Source organism: Procambarus clarkii, chromosome 4, assembly GCF_040958095.1.
Source record: "Procambarus clarkii isolate CNS0578487 chromosome 4, FALCON_Pclarkii_2.0, whole genome shotgun sequence".
In the NCBI taxonomy this organism is placed as follows: Eukaryota; Metazoa; Arthropoda; class Malacostraca; order Decapoda; family Cambaridae; genus Procambarus; species Procambarus clarkii.
The window spans coordinates 54,076,294-54,096,271 of NC_091153.1; positions in this window are offsets into that span (position 1 = coordinate 54,076,294).

Below are 19,978 nucleotides of genomic sequence, written 5' to 3' on the forward strand. Positions count from 1 at the left end.
CACGTTGCCCATTCCTCTAAATTACCGTACAGTGCTATTCACGCTTTAGGAGCCCATATCTCGTGATTATGGCCGCTACGCCATGCATGTTTTATGAAAGGGTGAAGGGGAAGGGGAGAATTTAAATGTTGACTAAACCACACACTAGAAAGTGAAGGGACGACGACGTTTCAGTCCGTCCTGGACCATTCTCAAGTCGATTGTGTCGATCAAGTCGATCACTCACAATCGACTTGAGAATGATCCAGGACGGACCGAAACGTCGTCGTCCCTTAACTTTCTAGTGTGTGTGGTTTGCTCAACATATTTCAGCCACGTTATTGTGACTCCTCGTCTGCACGAGAATTTAAATCTTGAGCATGTAGAGATTCGATAAGAGTTTAGAATTTCCATTCTCTCTCGTCATACCCCAGCGGAGGCCACCACTGGCCCTCTCGTCCTTGGAATCCAATCTCCACATTCATTTACGTCTCTCACACCGACCCGAGCACGTCATCGGCGCTATTCCCATGCTCATTTCAACTCTCTCTTCTCGTCTCTGTTAGATGGTTTCTTGCTGTTATTCTCAATTGACTCGCGTCTGCTTGTTACTAATTCATTTAGTTGAACTAATTTGTATTCCTTTACACATTTGTCTCGCGTTTGATCTTGGCATTCCTGACCTTGCTCTGGTCCGCTCACTTGGACTGGTTGGTAGAGCTAAGACTTCGTTTCTGGCAGGGTTGGCGTTCGATCCTCGATGGTCGCTCCCTGGTTTTTGGTTCTCCCAGGCTCTGGCTCTCTCAGGTACTGGTGCTCTCGCTCTCAAATTAGCTCTTCTCTCTCTGATTAATGACTGATAACGATTAAGCAAGCCACCCAAGAGGTGGCACGCGCATGAATAGCCCGTAATTCTCTCTGTTGTTGATGTTTAAGATTCAGCTGCTGGAACAAAAAGTTCCAAGTAGCACGGGCTATGGTGAGCCCGTAGTGGACGTACCTGGCACAGGAGCGGGGCTGAAACTGGTTCTCTCTCTGTTGTTGTTTTTGATTCAGCTACTTAGAACAAAAGTTACAAAGTAGCACGGGCTATGGTGAGCCCGTAGTGTACTTACCTGGCACAGGAGCGGGGCTGTCTTTTCTCTTTCTTCGTTCTCTTTTTTATATCCTCCCTTCTCCCATCCCCTCCCGTTCTATCCTCTCCCTCTCTACCCCGTTCTAATCTCTGTCGTTCCATGCAGCTGCTCGCAGTACGATATTCCTTCCAGTCTGTTAATATACCCATTTTCCTTCATTTTGCGTTTTCTTTATAACATATTGAATATGTTATATCCACGCACCTCCGACTCGTAGAGTCAGTTTAGCTTCCTTTATTTTCTTCCTGGCGACCTGGACCAGTGCTAAGGTGCTGAGGGGGGGGGGGGGTCCGTGATCATGGCGGGCATTGCTTCCGGATTGTCAGTGGGCATCGCTCTCTGTGTCTTTATGTCCCCTCCCTGTTCCTCTTCCTGTGGTAGGGGCGCGCGAGGGTTTCCGACCCCTGGCACAGCTCCTGGTGGGGGCCGGTGCGGGTGTCCGGACAGCTTTAAGGCCGTCATATAACCCGTCCTTCAGAAGTATAGCCTAGTCTTATCTGTCCCTTTCCCTGGGCCGGGGTGATCATCATTCCGCCGCCCCAACCCCGCCGCCCCTTTCTCCTCCACACTACCGCCGCCAAGGTGTTGGAGGCCAAGGTGTTGGAGGCCAAGGTATTGGAGGCCAAGGCGTTGGAGGCCAAAGTGATGGAGGCCAAGGTGTTGGAGGCCAAGGTGTTGGAGGCCAAGGTGTTGGAGGCCAAGGTGTTGGAGGCAAGGGAAGGAGAGGGCACCCTGATTTGAAGCCAAATACAGTGCTGAAGCGTGCTTTGATAGTTCCCACAAAAATTATATAAGTTTCCCGAACCAAAGTTACCCGAATCCCCGACGTATAGAAAACGTGACAGTCCCTCATTTTTTGTGAGTCGGAATGAATTATAAAATACATCATATACTGGCCATGGTGAATTTATTCGTCAAAAAAATCGATGTACTAATCGTTATCTTTATGTTGTCTCAACGCAGTTTGTTTTCCAGTGCCGTTTGACCATTCTCACGCCAGCATTCCCCCAAAACACAAATGATTTCGGTGTTCCTCCTCTCCTGAGATCTTCCAGTTCTCTCCATTTTTTCTCTCTCTTCTCCCTCTCCCAGTAATTACCTAAGTGTAGTTACAGGATGAGAGCCACGCTCGTGGTGTCCCGTCTTCCCAGCACTCTTTGTCATATAACGTTTTGAAACTACTGACGGTCTTGGCCTCCACCACCTTCTCACCTAACTTGTTCCAACCGCCTACCACTCTGTTTGCGAAAGTGAATTTTCTTATATTTCTTCGGCATCTGTGTTTAGCTAGTTTAAATCTATGACCTCCTGTTCTTAAAGTTCCAGGTCTCAGGAAATCGTCCCTGTCGATTTTATCAATTCCTGCTACTATTTTGTATATAGTGATCATATCACCTCTTTTTCTTCTGTCTTCCAGTTTTGGCATATTTAAAGCCTCTAACCTCTCCTCGTAGCTCTTGCCCTTCAGTTCTGGGAGCCACTTAGTAGCATGTCTTTGTACCTTTTCCAGTTTGTTGATGTGCTTCTTAAGATATGGGCACCACACAACCGCTGCATATTCTAGCTTTGGCCTAACAAAAGTCGTGAACAATTTCTTTAGTATTTCACCATCCATGTATTTAAAAGCAATTCTGAAGTTAGAAAGTGTGGCATAGGCTCCTCGCACAATATTCTTTATGTGGTCCTCAGGTGAGAGTTTTCTATCTAGAACCACCCCTAGATCTCTTTCTTTATCAGAAGTCTTTCTGATAAACACAGCGAGTGTGTTGTGATGTGTGTTGTTGTTGTTATAGATTCAGCTACTGGAAACCAAAAGTTCCAAGTAGCACGGACTATGGTGAGCCCGTAGGGGACATACCTTGCACAGCTGCTGTAACTGTTGTGTGTGGGGAGGGAGGGAGGGGAATATATGGGTGTGTGGTTGACGCTGGCCAAGCCACCTCCCTCTTCCACCTCTCCTGAACCCCGACAGCAACAGCCTCCGAGTCGAAGCACTGCTGAATACATGCGTTTCCCCTCACAGTGGGAGTGTTGTGTGGAGGTTGGCGACTACCTCCCTGCTCCCACAGTGGGAGTGTTGTGTGGAGGGTGGCCACTACCTCCCTCCTCCCACAGCGGGAGTTTTGTGTGGAGGTTGGCGACTACCTCCCTGCTCCCACAGTGGGAGTGTTGTGTGGAGGGTGGCCACTACCTTCCTCCTCCCACAGTGGGAGTGTTGTGTGGAGGTTGGCGACTACCTCCCTCCTCCCACAGTGGGAGTGTTGTGTGGAGGGTGGCCCCTACCTCCCTCCTCCCACAGTGGGAGTTTTGTGTGGAGGGCGGCCACTACCTCCCTCCTCCCACAGTGGGAGTGTTGTGTGGAGGGTGGCCCCTACCTCCCTCCTCCCACAGTGGTAGTATTGTGTGGAGGGTGGCCACTGCCTCCCTCCTCCCACAGTGGGAGTGTTGTGTGGAGGGTGGCCACTGCCTCCCTCCTCCCACAGTGGGAGTGTTGTGTGGAGGGTGGCCACTACCTCCCTTCTCCCACAGTGGGAGTGTTGTGTGGAGGGTGGTCCCTACCTCCCTCCTCCCACAGTGGGAGTGTTGTGTGGAGGGTGGCCCCTACCTCCCTCCTCCCACAGTGGGAGTGTTGTGTGGAGGGTGGCCCCTACCTCCCTCCTCCCACAGTGGGGGTTTTGTGTGGAGGTTGGCCACTGCCTCCCTCCTCCCACAGTGGGAGTGTTGTGTGGAGGGTGGCCACTGCTTCCCTCCTCCCACAGTGGGAGTGTTGTGTGGAGGGTGGCCACTACCTCCCTTCTCCCACAGTGGGAGTGTTGTGTGGAGGGTGGTCCCTACCTCCCTCCTCCCACAGTGGGAGTGTTGTGTGGAGGGTGGCCCCTACCTCCCTCCTCCCACAGTGGGAGTGTTGTGTGGAGGGTGGCCACTACCTCCCTCCTCCCACAGTGGGAGTGTTGTGTGGAGGGTGGTCCCTACCTCCCTCCTCCCACAGTGGGAGTGTTGTGTGGTGGGTGGCCACTACCTCCCTCCTCCCACAGCGGGAGTGTTGTGTTGAGGATGGTCCCTACCTCCCTCCTCCCACAGTGGGAGTGTTGTGTGGAGGGTGGCCACTACCTCCCTCCTCCCACAGTGGGAGTGTTGTGTTGAGGATGGTCCCTACCTCCCTCCTCCCACAGTGGGAGTGTTGTGTGGAGGATGGTCCCTACCTCCCTCCTCCCACAGTGGGAGTGTTGTGTGGAGGATGGTCCCTACCTCCGTCCTTCCACAGTGGGAGTGTTGTGTGGAGGGTGGCCACTACCTCCCTCCTCCCACAGTGGGAGTGTTGTGTGGAGGGTGGCCACTACCTCCCTCCTCCCACAGTGGGAGTGTTGTGTTGAGGATGGTCCCTACCTCCCTCCTCCCACAGTGGGAGTGTTGTGTGGAGGATGGTCCCTACCTCCCTCCTCCCACAGTGGGAGTGTTGTGTGGAGGATGGTCCCTACCTCCCTCCTTCCACAGTGGGAGTGTTGTGTGGAGGATGGTCCCTACCTCCCTCCTCCCACAGTGGGAGTGTTGTGTGGAGGATGGTCCCTACCTCCCTCCTTCCACAGTAGGAGTGTTGTGTGGAGGGTGGCCCCTACCTCCCTCCTCCCACAGTGGGAGTGTTGTGTGGAGGGTAGCCACTACCTCCCTCCTCCCACAGTGGGAGTGTTGTGTGGAGGGTGGCCACTATCTCCCTCCTCCCACAGTGGGAGTGTTGTGTGGAGGGGGCCCACTACCTCCCTCCTCCCACAGTGGAAGTGTTGTGTGGAGGATGGTCCCTACCTTCCTCCTCCCACAGTGGTAGTGTTGTGTGGAAGGTGGTCCCTACCTCCCTCCTCCCACAGTGGGAGTGTTGTGTGGAGGGTGGCCACTACCTCCCTCCTCCCACAGTGGGAGTGTTGTGTGGAGGATGGTCCCTACCTCCCTCCTCCCACAGTGGTAGTGTTGTGTGGAGGGTGGTCCCTACCTCCCTCCTCCCACAGTGGGAGTGTTGTGTGGAGGGTGGCCACTACCTCCCTCCTCCCACAGTGGGAGTGTTGTGTGGAGGATGGTCCCTACCTCCCTCCTCCCACAGTGGGAGTGTTGTGTGGAGGGTGGCCACTACCTCCCTCCTCCCACAGTGGGAGTGTTGTGTGGAGGGTGGTCCCTACCTCCCTCCTCCCACAGTGGGAGTGTTGTGTGGAGGATGGTCCCTACCTCCCTCCTCCCACAGTGGGAGTGTTGTGTGGAGGATGGTCCCTACCTCCCTCCTCCCACAGTGGGAGTGTTGTGTGGAGGGTGGCCCCTACCTCCCTCCTCCCACAGTGGGAGTGTTGTGTGGAGGGTGGCCACTACCTCCCCTCCTTCCCTCTCACTTTTGATTTTTAAGTTTGTCACACCGAAAAAAGCTGGCATTGTTCGTGAGGAAAATGATGTTGTTGCTAATTCAGTTGTGGCTCCAGCAGAATGCTGTTGTTGGCACTGTGATGTTGGCACTGTACTCACCTATTTGTACTGACCGTTTTGTGCTTGCGGGGGTTGAGCTCTGGCTCTTTGGTCCTGCCTCTCAACTGTCAATCAACAGGTGTACAGGGTCCTGAGCCTACTGGGCTCTATCATATCTACACTTGAAACTGTGTATGGTGTCAGCCTCTACTACATCACTGCCTAATGCATTCCATTTGTCAACCACTCTGACATTAAAAAAAAGTGCCTTCTAATATCTTTGTGGCTCATTTGGGTACTCAGTTTCCACCTGTGCGTGTTCCCCTAATGCGTGTGCCCCTGGGTTCAATAGGATGTCCTTATCTACCCTATCAATTCCTTTGAGAATCTTGTATGTGGTGATCCTGTCCCCTGTAACTCTTATGTCTTCCAGCCACGTGAGGTTTAACTGCTGTAGTCTCTCCTCGTAGTTCATACCTATCAGCTCGGGTACTAGTCTGGTTGCAAACCTTTGAACCTTGTCCAATTTAGTCTTTTGCTTGACTACATATGAACTCCATGCTGGAGCTGCATACTCCAGGATTGGTCTGACATATGTGGTATATAAAGTTCTGAATGATTCCTTACACAAGTTTCTAAAAGCCCTTCTTATGTTGGCCAACCTGGCGTACGTCACTGATGTTATCCTCTTGATATGCGCTTCAGGAGACAGGTCTGGCGTGATATCAACCCCAAGGTCTTTCTCTTTCTCTGACTCCTGAAGAATTTCATCTCCCAAATGATTCCTTGTATCTGGTCTCCTGCTCCCTACACCTATCTTCATTATATTACATTTAGTTGGGTGAAAATCTAACATCCACTTTTTCGACTATTTCTTCAGTTTGACTAGGTCTTCTTGAAACCACAAGCAGTCCTCCTCTGTCTAAATCCTTCTCATAATTTTGGCGTCGTCAGCAAACATTGAGAGGAATGAGTCTATACCCTCTGGGAGATCATTTACCTATATCAGAAACAGGATAGGACCGAGTACAGAGCCCTGTGGGACTCTACTGGTGACTTCACGCCAATGTCAGGTCTCACCCCTCACTGTGACTCTGCTTCCTATTGCTTAGGTACTCCCTTATCCACTGGAGCACCGTACCAGTTACTCCTGCCTGTTTTTCCAGCTTATGTACCAGCCTCTTATGCTGTACTGTGTCAAAGGCTTTCCAACAGTTTAAGAAAATGCAGTCCACCCAGCCTTGTCTTTCTTGCTTAATCTTTGTCACCTGGTCGTAGAATTCTATTAAGCCAATCAGGCAAGATTTACCCTCGCTGAACCCATGTTGGCGATTTGTCACGAAGTCCCTTGTCTTCAGATGTGTTATTAGGTTTTTTCTTGTCTTCTTCATCACCTTGCATAGTATACAAGTTAAGGACACTGGCCTGTAGTTCAATGCCTCTTGTCTGTCACCCTTTTTGTATATTGGGACCACATTCGCCGTATTCCATATTTCTGGTAGGTCTCCCGTCTCCAGTGACCTACTATACACTATGGAGAGTGGCAAGCAGAGTGCCTCTGCACACTCTTTCAATACCCATGGTGAATTTCCATCTGGACCAACAGCCTTTCTCACATCCAGATCCAACAGGTGTCTCTTGACCTCATCTCTCGTAATTTCGAACCCTTCCAAGGCCGCCTGGTTTACTGCCCCCTCTCTTATCGCAGTGATCTCACCTTGTTCTATTGTGAAGACCTCCTGGAACATCTTGTTGTGTTCTTCACACACCTCTTTGTCATTCTCTGTATACCTGTCCTAGCCTGTTCTAAGTTTCATTACCTGTTCTTTCACTGTTGTTTTCCTCCTTATGTGACTGTGGAGTAGCTTTGGTTCGGTCTTGGCTTTGCTTGCTATATCATTTTCATAATTTTTCTCTGCTTCTCTTCTCACACTAACATACTCATTCCTGGTTTTCTGGTATCTCTCTGCTTTCTGGTGTTCTGTTATTACGGAAGTTCCTCCACGTCCTTTTGTTCAGTTCCTTTGCTTCTATACATGTCCTATTATACCATGGATTCTTCTTTTGTTTCTCGGATTTTTCTTTTTGGGCCGGGATTAGCCTGTTTACTGCCTACTGACACATTTGGGTGACATAGTCCATCATATCTTGTACAGACATAGCTCTGAGGTCTGTGTTCCATGGTATATTCCTTAGGAAACTTCTCATCATCTCATAATTTCCCTTTCTGTATGCCAGCCTTTTGTAACCTAGTTCTTTTCGGGGCGAGATAAATCCTAGCTCTACCAGGTACTCGAAAATCAATACACTGTGATCACTCATTCCCAAGGGTGTTTCCATCTTAACTTCCCTTATATCCCACTCATTTAGGGTAAATATCAGATCAAGCATGGCTGGTTCATCTTCCCCTCTCATTCTTGTTGGTCCCTTGATGTGTTGGCTTAGAAAGTTTCTTATTGCCACGTCAAGATGCTTATCTCTCCATGCATCTGGTCCTCCATGTGGGTCTCTGTTCTCCCAATCTATCTTCCTGTGGTTGAAGTCTTCTATGATTAGTAGTTCAGATTCATTCCTGCTAGCGACAGAAGCTGCTCTCTCTATTATATTGATGGTGGCTATGTTGTTTCTATCATATTTCTGTCTGCGTCTTCTGTCATTTGGTGGGGGGTTATATATGACTACGACTATAATTTTTAGTCCTCCAGTTGCTATGGTACCTGTTATGTTGTCACTGAAACCTTCACAGCCGTGAATAACCATCTCCTCAAAACCCCCAGCCTTTTCTTACCAGCAGAGCTACACCACCACCTCTTCTTCCTTCTCTTTCCTCACAACACAGTAGTCCTGTGGGAACACTGCATTTGTTATGGTTTTCGTTAGCTTTGTTTCTGTGAGTGCTATTATGTCTGAGTTTTCTTCTAGTACCCATTCTCCAAGTTCATTCGCTTTATTTGTAATTCCATCTATGTTAGTGTACATTGCCTTGAGGCTCACTTGCTTCTGTCCCTTCTCATATTGCCTCCTTGGGGAGCGTTCTGCTAATGGGGGAAGCTGTTCCATGGGTGTGAGGATTTGTGAGTGGCACAGAGTCTCAGAGGATACTGGGGTGAGGGGTGGGGGGTCAAATGAAGGGGGACCAGGGAGGGTATGGGATGAAGGGGGAGGGAAAACAGGAAGGAAAATGGGGAGGGAGGAGAGGAAAAAAATGGAGGAGGGAAGACAGATGGGCAGAGGGGAGGGGTAGCAGGGTGGGAATGGGGTGTGGGGGGAGGGAGACTTGGCTGAACATTTGAGTGGGGGCAGGACAGGTTTGGAGTAGGGGAGGGGGTTATCTTGAGGTTATCTTGAGATGATTTCGGGGCTTTTTTTTTTAGTGTCCCCGCGGCCCGGTCCTCGACCAGGCCTCCACCCCCAGGAAGCAGCCCATAACAGCTGACTAACACCCAGGTACCTATTTACTGCTAGGTAACAGGGGCATTCAGGGTGAAAGAAACTTTTGCCCATTTGTTTCTGTCTCGTGCGGGAATCGAACCCGCGCCACATAATTACGAGTCCTGCGCGCTATCCACCAGGCTACGAGGCCCCCTAGGGGGGTTGCAATGCAGAGGAGGGTGGTGGAGCTGCCCTCCCCTCAGGTGTTACTGGGTTGCTGGTTGTGGGTTCCCCCTCACCTCTGGGAATATTGTGTTGGGAGCTGTGATTTCCTGGTTTTCTCCTCTCACCCTGCGCTTCTTCCTTGCTTCTGCCACCATGGCTCTTTCCTCCCTTGTAATGTCCCTCTGGAGGAGTTCTTTTTTTAATTCCCCCACATATTGCAGGTGGCTCTTCCTTGTTATAATCGTCTCCTTTGTGTTCTTGTTTGCAAACACTATCTTTAACACACGGTCTCGGTCTTTATTGTACCAGCCTAACTGGAAAACCTTCTCAATGCTATGCTCAGCGCCTTCCATCTCTAGTGTCTTCAGTATTTCATTCATTGCCGCTTTGTCCTTTTCATTCCATTCAGTCCTATTGGAGCCTTCCTACTCTTTAATGCCCATATCTACCACTTATATTTTTCTTTCCAGCAGCTGACTAGTAGAGTGTGCTACTTCCTGTGAGGTGGCTGCTTTCATAGCCATCTCCATCACTATGGACATTACTTCCGATTTTTTTTTTAGCATTTCTGTAAATGTTGCTCTTACAATGGCATTCCCTTCCAATATACTATTTCCACCTTCTCCTTGGATGATTATCTGAGTCTCAGCCTCAGTATTGCTTTCGTTGAGGGTTTTAATCCTCAACTGGGCCAACTGTGATGTTGGCACTATAGTTGGAACTAAGTGCAGGCTTCCTGTTCCCGGTCAACGAAATTAAAGTATTGTTCTTCTCCATGAAAGTTTTGATACGTTGATGGAAGATAGGAGGGTATTCCCCATGTGGTCGTTCCTGCTTCGCTTCTGGGTCGTGTCCCTAGTGGTATGTGTCCCTGAGGCACATATGTGCCTCTAGGGACACATACCACTAGGTGTACACATACCAAAATGTCCCTCAGTGGTCGGTGTACCCAGCTGCTACCCAAACCACCAATTGAACTACCGCCCCCCACCAGCTACTACCCCCAACAACCTCCCCCCTAACCCCTTCAACCCTCCCCCCTCCACTACCCTCTCATCGTCACCTTATCCCCTTATAACTCCCCAAAACTTTCCAACAACTTTCCAGCCCTCACCACCCTCCCTACTCCCCAACACCAAACAACACTAACCATTCGCTCCCACTCCCGCTAATGACCCTGGTGGCCATTCATGCCATGCAGATTCCTGATTTGCATAACTGCCACCAGGAGGGAGGGAGGGTAGGGGGGGGATAGACGCTCCCTTCTAAAACACAAACGATCATTTGGGCAGCAATTTGTTGTCAGAATGCAGGAGTGATCATTCAGTGACGGCGACGAGGCTCGCATTACCATCAGTAACGAACGCTTTTTCAGGGCGCTTCTCTCCTCTCTGGTCTGAAACCTGTCCTGACATGAACACGTGACGTCACACACTTCGCGCACACACTTGTACCAGTTAAAGTTTAATCTCTTTGTTAGGTTAGGCTAAGTTAGAGTAGGTTCGGGTAGGTTAGGATAAGATAAGTCGTGTTAGGTTAGGTTAGGATAAGTTAGGTCATGTTAGGTTAGGTTAGCATAAGTTAAGTCATGTTAGATTAGGTTAGGATAAGTTAGGTCATGTTAGGTTTGTTTATTGAGTGGTGATGACGTAGAGGATACATACTTTTATCAGGTTTTAGACCCTACTCTTTCCTGGCTTGAGGACCATTCAAGCTTTGTAAACACACATGTATACTCAGTGTGACCCCAGAATTTTCGTGGCATTGATGAAACAACTGGGCTCGAAATGCGCCACGAGTGTTGCCGGGGTATTGTGTGTTGTCAAGACCTTCCAACAATGCAGTTAGGCAGTCGTTAGAGTAGTGGTTATAGTACTGGATAGCCTGTGGGATGCCTCTGGAGGCCTAGGTTCGAACCCTTGAGATTAAGGGTGCCATAGTTGTTCCCATGATAATGTTAGTATTGTATTTTATGATTTTAAGTCACAACCCGTACCGTCATCACACATGGCAGTGATCTACTAAAATCATGGATACAGTGAAAATATTTCAGGTATGTTACCTTTTACAGGAAATTTAAATCAAATCAAATCAAAATGTTCATTCAGGTAAAGTACATACATACAAGGTGAGATACAAACATTGATGGATTTATACATAGAGCTAGTACATACAAAGCCTAAAGCCACTATTACGCAGAGTGTTTCGGGAAGGAAAAACACTTAGACTAAAACTTAATACTATTTATTTACCATTTCATGAACCGTAACTTTAGATTTATCTCTGGCTCAATGTGATTTTGCAGTGTAAAATGTAATGTTGTAGTGTGTGTGTCCTTGTCCATACACTTTACACTTTACTTCATCTATAGATCCCCCCATACAAATCGAACTGCCAGAGATACTTGTAGCCAACAGCTGTTGTAGGAAAAACCTGTTGGGATTGATATTAGAGGAGACTACCAGGGACTTGTAATGAACTAAATTAAAAAATTACTGTCTGCAAATTAATTCAACTAAAATCTCTAGCTAGGGTTGTAAATCCTAGCTCCTCTTTTCCTAATGACAGATTGTGGGCTGTAAGGGACAGGTGGGGTGAATGAATTAGTTGATAGAAGTACCAGTCCACCTATAGACAGGGATCTCACATCAGCTTGTATTTTATACAAGGATAAGATTTAATAAATTCAAGTTATATGACTGAACACTGGCTCGGTTTAAATCAGGGATTTAAATATACATAGTCTAGCCTAGCACCATAACTATTAACAGCCAATATGTTCTTATACTATAAACAACAAATTAAATTGTAAAAGTATAATAAATGACTTTAAAAGTACTGTTACCAAGTACAAAATTATATTCAATTAAATGAACTTATATGATAACTTAAAAAATAACTAAGCAAGCAATTGTTAACTTAATTTATATATTCAAGTATATATGCAATGTATTTATATTCAATTTATATGAATAAGTTACAGTCAGCTTGACTGAATCTCTTCCAACACCACGGACACTTATGAAGTTATATTTACTTATTGCAGTTGATCTTTTCTGACATAATGGACACTCATGAGGACTAGTGCTTGGATAAAGATTCACAGCTACACTACAATTTTAATAAACTTACTGAGATATGAGACGTAGCCTCGCTTTATAACCGACAGACAGATTTATAGAATATTAAAGTCACACAAGCATACAATTGGCCAATTATATACACTAGTAACATGCAATATACTTCTCTGAAAGTCGGTGTGCCTGTCTGACAAGTGTGCCAGACTGATTAACTTTTTTGTCGCGAGTTTAGGCACGATATTTTATTTCACTGCGTTGCTGTATGATGTACTAGTAGCGTTGCTACTTTATTTTACTTTAACTGCGTTGCAGAAGAATGATAGTTGATGGTGAAGGTGGAGCCAAGTCACTGTGTGCTCCGCTCTACACTTATAGATATAAATGTTCTAGGGATTTTCCTTGTAAATACTGTCCAGGTACTCCCCCAGTTCTAGAGAGTATTCACTGGTGATAAAGATAACTAGATAAGGTGTCCTAAGCCAAATAATGTTCGCTAAGGATCCGTCACTGTTCACTGTTTTGTCAACAAACGCGAAGTGCCGCGGGGTGTGGTGGGCACTCCTCTCCCAGCCACCCCCCCCCCATGCTCCCTGAGCACGGTAGCCTTCTATGAATATTGATTGATTATTTTTACAGTCTAGACTTATGATTGAGATAAGATGTGATTATAATATAATTAGATATAAGATATAAAGATTATAAGTAGTACTTGATAGTACCACCGATTCTTATTAAGGATTAGATTTTATCCCTACCGGATATTGAATCAATGTTCCAATAGTTTTTTAATTAACAAATCCTTCTAGAAGCTTCTGGATCCTTGAGAGATCATGCACAAAGTCACGTAGGCATCAATAGGGCCCTGTAGCGTACGTGATCATAGTGACATTGTCATCTAGGATCAAGCTGTATAATGAATCTATAATGATTCTAATATGATTTTGATACGATTTAGATATGATTTTGATACGATTTAGATATGATTTTGATATGATATAGAAATTATATAGAAATTATACATTTCTTAGATGATTATTAGATATGGTGGGTAAAAATTTCCCACAGCTGTGTCACCTTGTTACTTCCTCTATACAAATGAAATGTGTATCTTGCTTTGTTTTGTTTCCCATATTAGATTCATTACAAAAACTTATTTGCTCTAAAATATTGACACACATACACACGCTATAAGTGTCTTTACATAGACAAGGATAACGGGGATGTGCGTAAACATTTCTACAATGGAACCCAATGTCGGGGTATGGTGCACCCTCTTAGGGTACGGTGCACCCTCTCAGGGTACGGTGCACCCTCTCAGGGTACGGTGCACCCTCACAGAGTACGGTGCACCCTCTCAAAGAGACTACCAATCAACACCCCACACCAGCAGTCTGGGGAAACACCTCCAACAGCTTCATTTCGACAGATAACCTACTAGAAGCCATCAAAGCGACATCGGTTGGAACCTTGCAACACATCATCAAAGCTGCCCCACCCCCAAGCAGCAGCCAAACTCTCCAACCTCTTAAAGAAAGGTTAATAACTCTCCCGGAACAACCCAAGCATGGCACAACCTCCTACTGTTTGGCAACATGTGCCTAGTGGTCCCTTGCAAGGAGAAACAAAACGCCAACTTTCTCAGTCATTAGAGACAAACAGTTTTCCCAGAGAGGACTACCAGGTACTCCTTCCCACACGTGCAAAAAACACCCACCGCAGGGAAGGCAACAACCACAACACAACCTAGATGTTCAAAATGAGAGGAACAATAAGCAATAAAGGGATGGAACAAGTACCTCACTCACGTCCTCTGTTCGAACTACAATTCTATAAATACTTCACCGAATATTGGTGTACTTGCGGCGAGGCAGTGGCCGACTTGTACGGCCCGTATGACCTCCTCTTCCAAAGTACAAGGGGGATGACACCCAAGACACAGTGAAGTCAGTGACATAATTAAGAGGAGTCTCGCCACGGCTCGTTGTCCAACAGAGAGAGAGAGCGCCCCGTTACCTAGCCCTGTAACTCTTATGAGCCGGTTAGTCGGCCAGACGGGATCACAGTGAACCCCTAGAAGAACGATAAGCAGTTGGTTTGGGACTTTACAGTCTTTCCTCTCTCACTAAATTCTATAGATCCCTAGGTAGATCCCGAGGAAGGTAGACCTGCTTCCCGCCATCCCTTCCTGGAACATAAAAACTGAGTCTGGTTAGTGTTGTATGCGCCGTATTATGAACATTCTATATTTAAAAATACTTCTGTCCATTGTTGTTGAAGCCACATGAAACCAGAAAGCATTGAAGGATGTGCAGAATACCCCATTGAAGAGCAGAGGAGCAATAGGTACGCTGAGAGAGAACTATCAACATCAGAGGCCCAAGATTGGTCAACACGCTTCCACTACACATAAGGGGCATAACTGGCCGACTCCTCACAGTGTTCAAAAGAGAACTGGATAAGCACCTTCAAAGGATACCTGATCAACCAGGCTGTGACTCATACGTCAGGTTGCGAGCAGCCGTGTCCAACAGCCTAGTTGACTAGTCCAGCAACGAAGAGGCCTGGTCGAGGACTGGGCCGTAAGGACGCTAGGCCCCGAAATCATCTCAAGGTATGCCTTTAAATAAATCTGCTAAAATACATTTTTGAATGAATTCTAGCGTCCCTCAAGCCGACTGCTTACAGGGAAATTGGTCATTGTTCTCTGGGCTTCTTTTAGCAAACAACTTGAGGGCAAAAAATGCTCACTTGTTTTTCCGCTCCCCGTCAGTAACTCAAAGGAAACCCGTCTGGCGCCGCTGAGCGTGAAAGCCTCCGCCTCCAAAAACACTTTTTTTTTTTCCTTCGCGGAAGACTTGAGATAAATCTGTGTGATCCTTCACTGGTATTTTAATCCAGGGAGACGGGCATCACAGGAGATAGAAACAGTGGCTAATTATACTCCGCGAGTAATTGATCAGTAAACATATATATATATATATATATATATATATATATATATATATATATATATATATATATATATATATATATATATATATATATATATGTCGTACCTAATAGCCAGAACGCACTTCTCAGCCTACTATGCAAGGCCCGATTTGCCTAATAAGCCAAGTTTTCCTGAATTAATATATTTTCTCTAATTTTTTTCTTATGAAATGATAAAGCTACCCATTTCATTATGTATGAGGTCAATTTTTTTTTTATTAGAGTTAAAATTAACGTAGATATATGACCGAACCTAACCATCCCTACCTAACCTAACCTAACCTATCTTTATAGGTGTCGTTCGGTTAGGTAGCAGAAAAAGTTAGGTTAGGTCAGGTTAGGTAGGTTAGGTAGTCGAAAAACAAATAATTAATGAAAACTTGGCTTATTAGGCAAATTGGGCCTTGCATAGTAGGCTGAGAAGTGCGTTCTGGCTACTAGGTACGACATATATATATATATATATATATATATATATATATGTCGTACCTAGTAGCCAGAACGCACTTCTCGGCCTACTATGCAAGGCTCGATTTGCCTAATAAGCCAAGTTTTCCTGAATTAATATATTTTCTGTAATTTTTTTCTTATGAAATGATAAAGCTACCCATTTCATTATGTATGAGATCAATTTTTTTTTATTGGAGTTAAAATTAACATAGATATATGACCAAACCTAACCAACCCTACCTAACCTAACCTAACCTATCTTTATAAGTTAGGTTAGGTTAGGTAGCCGAAAAAGTTAGGTTAGGTTAGGTTAGGTAGGTTAGGTAGTCGAAAAACAATTAATTCAGGAAAACTTGGCTAATTAGGCAAATCGGGCCTTGCATAGTAGGCCGAGAAGTGCGTTCTGGCTACTAGGTACGACATATATATATATATATATATATATATATATATATATATATATATATGTCGTACCTAGTAGCCAGAACGCACTTCTTGGCCTACTATACAAGGCCCGATTTGCCTAATAAGCCAAGTTTTTCTGAACTAATATATTTTCTCTACTTTTTTTCTTATGAAATGATAAAGCTACCCATTTCATTATGTATGAGGTCAATTTTTTTTATTGGAGTTAAAATTAACGTAGATATATGACCGAACCTAACCAACCCTACCTAACCTAACCTAACCTATCTTTATAGGTTAGGTTCGGTTAGGTAACAGAAAAAGTTAGGTTAGGTTAGGTTAGGTAGGTTAGGTAGCCGAAAAACAATTAATTCATGAAAACTTGGCCTATTAGACAAATCGGGCCTTGCATAGTAGGCTGAGAAGTGCGTTCTGGCTACTAGGTACGACATATATATATATATATATATATATATATATATATATATATATATATATATATATATATATATATATATATATATATATATATATATATATATATATATATTTATATATATATATATATATATATATATATATATGTCGTACCTAGTAGCCAGAACGCACTTCTCAGCCTACTATGCAAGGCCCGATTTGCCTAATAAGCCAAGTTTTCATGAATTAATATATTTTCTCTATTTTTTTTCTTATGAAATGATAAAGCTACCCATTTCATTGTGTATGAAGTCAATTTTTTTTATTGGAGTTAAAATTAACGTAGATATATGACCGAACCTAACCAACCCTACCTAACCTAACCTAACCTATCTTAATAGGTTAGGTTAGGTTAGGTGGCCGAAAAAGTTAGGTTAGGTTAGGTTAGGTAGGTTAGATAGTCGAAAAACAATTAATTCATGAAAACTTGGCTTATTAGGCAAATCGGGCCTTGAATAGTAGGCAGAGAAGTGCGTTCTGGCTACTAGGTACGACATATATATATATATATATATATATATATATATACAGTCACCTGCTGATATAACACCATAAAATAATATAAAACAGCAGACGTATCAAATCTACAATTAAAAATGACAGAGAAAGATGCCTGAACTAACAGAGACGAAATTCATCCATACGGCTAAACGGACTCCGAACTACCCTGGGAATCTGCAAGTACAGGCCGTGTCCCCCCCCCCCCGCCTACGGTGTCCAACCACAGCACACCCCCCCCCACTAGCGGGGGTGCTGGGGGCCTCAAGAATGGGTGGTGATCTATTCACTCTGTGAAGGGGGTCGCCGCCCCCTCCCATTCACAGAACCAAACGCGTTCAGAAACACACACAATCTACCGCACCATAACTGACTGCTTCAGACATCATCCTTATTACCATAATCAGTGATCCTTATTACCACAGTCACCCTTATCACCACAATCAGTCATCCTTACTACCATAATCAGTCACCATTATTCCCACAATCAGTCATTCGTATTTCCAGTACACCAGTTGAATGACTGTTAAGAGGCGTGACCAAAGAGCCAGAGCTCAACCCCAGCAAGCACAAATAGGATAGTCCATACACACACACAAATGTGATTTTCGGCAGCGTGTCAGTATTTGTACATATTTAGTACAAATAACAAATGCTGCCCCCTCACAATAAATACTAGTAAACTATATCGTTTATATTGTAAATGATCGTTAAACCCACCCAGCACAGGAAATGAAAGCGACGCCGGTTCATTTTCCAAACAGTGTGTGGGTTTGGGGGTTATTTGCCCCAGGGGCATTATTGTGACTTATTGTCTCCAATTGACAGTTGTGAAATAGATTAGGTTGTGGTTCCGATAGTTGTCGCTGGGCGGCGCGCGCGTTCTATTGTTTACATTGGCCCAAGGGATTGTATATATAGAGTGTGGCGGACGGGAGTGTTGATCGATTTATTTTTTTGACGTTCTGGATGGTTTCTCGGCGGGATGACTGTGTTCGGGGGCCGGCTTGGCCGAGAGGTGCCGGGGGTTGGTGGGTCTTGGTGGGCTCCTGGTGTGCCCTCAGTCGTGGTGGGCAGCTGGCTTCTGCTTTGCCAGGGGAGGCACTGGATGACTTTTGCTTTTTAGCTGGGGGTCGAGTTTTTGGTTTTGCTACCCAGTGCTCTCTGTGTAGGGTGTGGTTGGTGCTTGTCACCCTGAGGGACTCCTGGAGCTCCCCAATCATCAACCCGTTTGCGTTTTTTTGCCGCTGAGGCGTAATAGTTTCAAATGATTGGCGTCACTCGCTTCGCGATTAGGCTTGGCGTTTCACCTTTCCGGGATTTGTGATTAACCTATCACGGGTTCGCTGGGGCGCATCAGATCCCACGATCCTCGTCGCCCCTAAATCAACAACAACAACGACAACAAGAGTGTGCAGGCGATGAGTCACAGTAACGTGTCTAAAGTATATTGACCAGACCACACACTAGAAGGTGAAGGGACGACGACGTTTCGGTCCGTCCTGGACCATTCTTAAGTCGATTGACTTGAGTCGACTTGAATCGACTTGAGAATGGTCCAGGACGGACCGAAACGTCGTCGTCCCTTCACCTTCTAGTGTGTGGTCTGGTCAACAAGAGTGTGGCGGAGTATATATAGAGGGAGAGGCGGGCCGTATATACCTGATGGTTGGCCAGTAAGCTATTGTGGTAATTAAGCTTTTATGAAGTAAGCTTAATAACCCTCCCGCGATTAATAGGCTAAGCATAGAAATTATTAAAACAGGCGTTCGTCACCAAGCAGGATCATATCCCGTATTTGTTTATTTATTTGTTAGAATCATTCATAATTCATTGTGTCTGGGGGGACAGGCAGCCAGTTTATACATTCAGTTCATGTTAGGCTTATATCGAGAACCCCTCTTCCCCTCCCCCCCCCTTTAGGGTTGAATTACCGACCCTCCCCAAGATGCAACTACAATATTACACACAGAAATCACACAACTACATACGATGCAACTACAAGTTAATCTGATGGTCCTGGTTATCTCGATAGACAGACACAGACTCCTCCCCAAAGAACAACAGCCCCAGCAGGAGACCTAAGTTATCATATGACAGACAAACAAAACAGACACAGACGCCTCCCCAAGACAGCAGCCGCACCACCACCAGAGGAGTGGTACTGCCCACCGAGGCCCATCACACACTAACACCACCACTGTAGCACCACTGATTCACGGTCTTCCAGCTGCGGGAGATTTATAGAGTCTAATTTGATTCGTCAAGATGTTTCTCCCAGGGAATAAACATGCCGCCACAGTCTGCTTCATCTCTCTCTCTTGGCATTCAGCTTTGAGGGGGAAGGAAAATACATTAGAATGAATGAAAGATGAAGGTAAAATAACAGATTACAAATTTTTATTAAGACAATAAAGGAAGACAAATTTGGTAGTAAAATACGTCAAAATTAAAATCATAACAAAAGTTACTCTGTTTATATTAGAGCCTTTGTTGATTTTGTAAGGGTTTCCATATATTCATTCCTTAGTTTGATCTTACCAGCGACTCCCGGATGGATGAGTGGATTGGTGGATGATTGGTAGAATATATGTATTCTATATATAATGTGGATTGTTATCATTCTTAGCTCTCAACTTGTCCCAAATACACCTTCAGGGCCGGCCCCCAATCTAACCAACAGTTGATTGTAGACGAACTTGTAGACGCAGTACTGACGAACTTGACGCAGTACGTCAAGTTCTTCTAGCGAGACGTACGTAAAAGGAAATACAAATAATTAAGAATACCGTTGTAAAGCTAACGATATAATCATATAACAAAATAATAACACTACAATGGTGGATATCATTGGGCACAATAGTTACTGAAAAATTCCCTGATCCAGTGTACAGGACCGAGTGGGTGGTAGAACACTTGAAA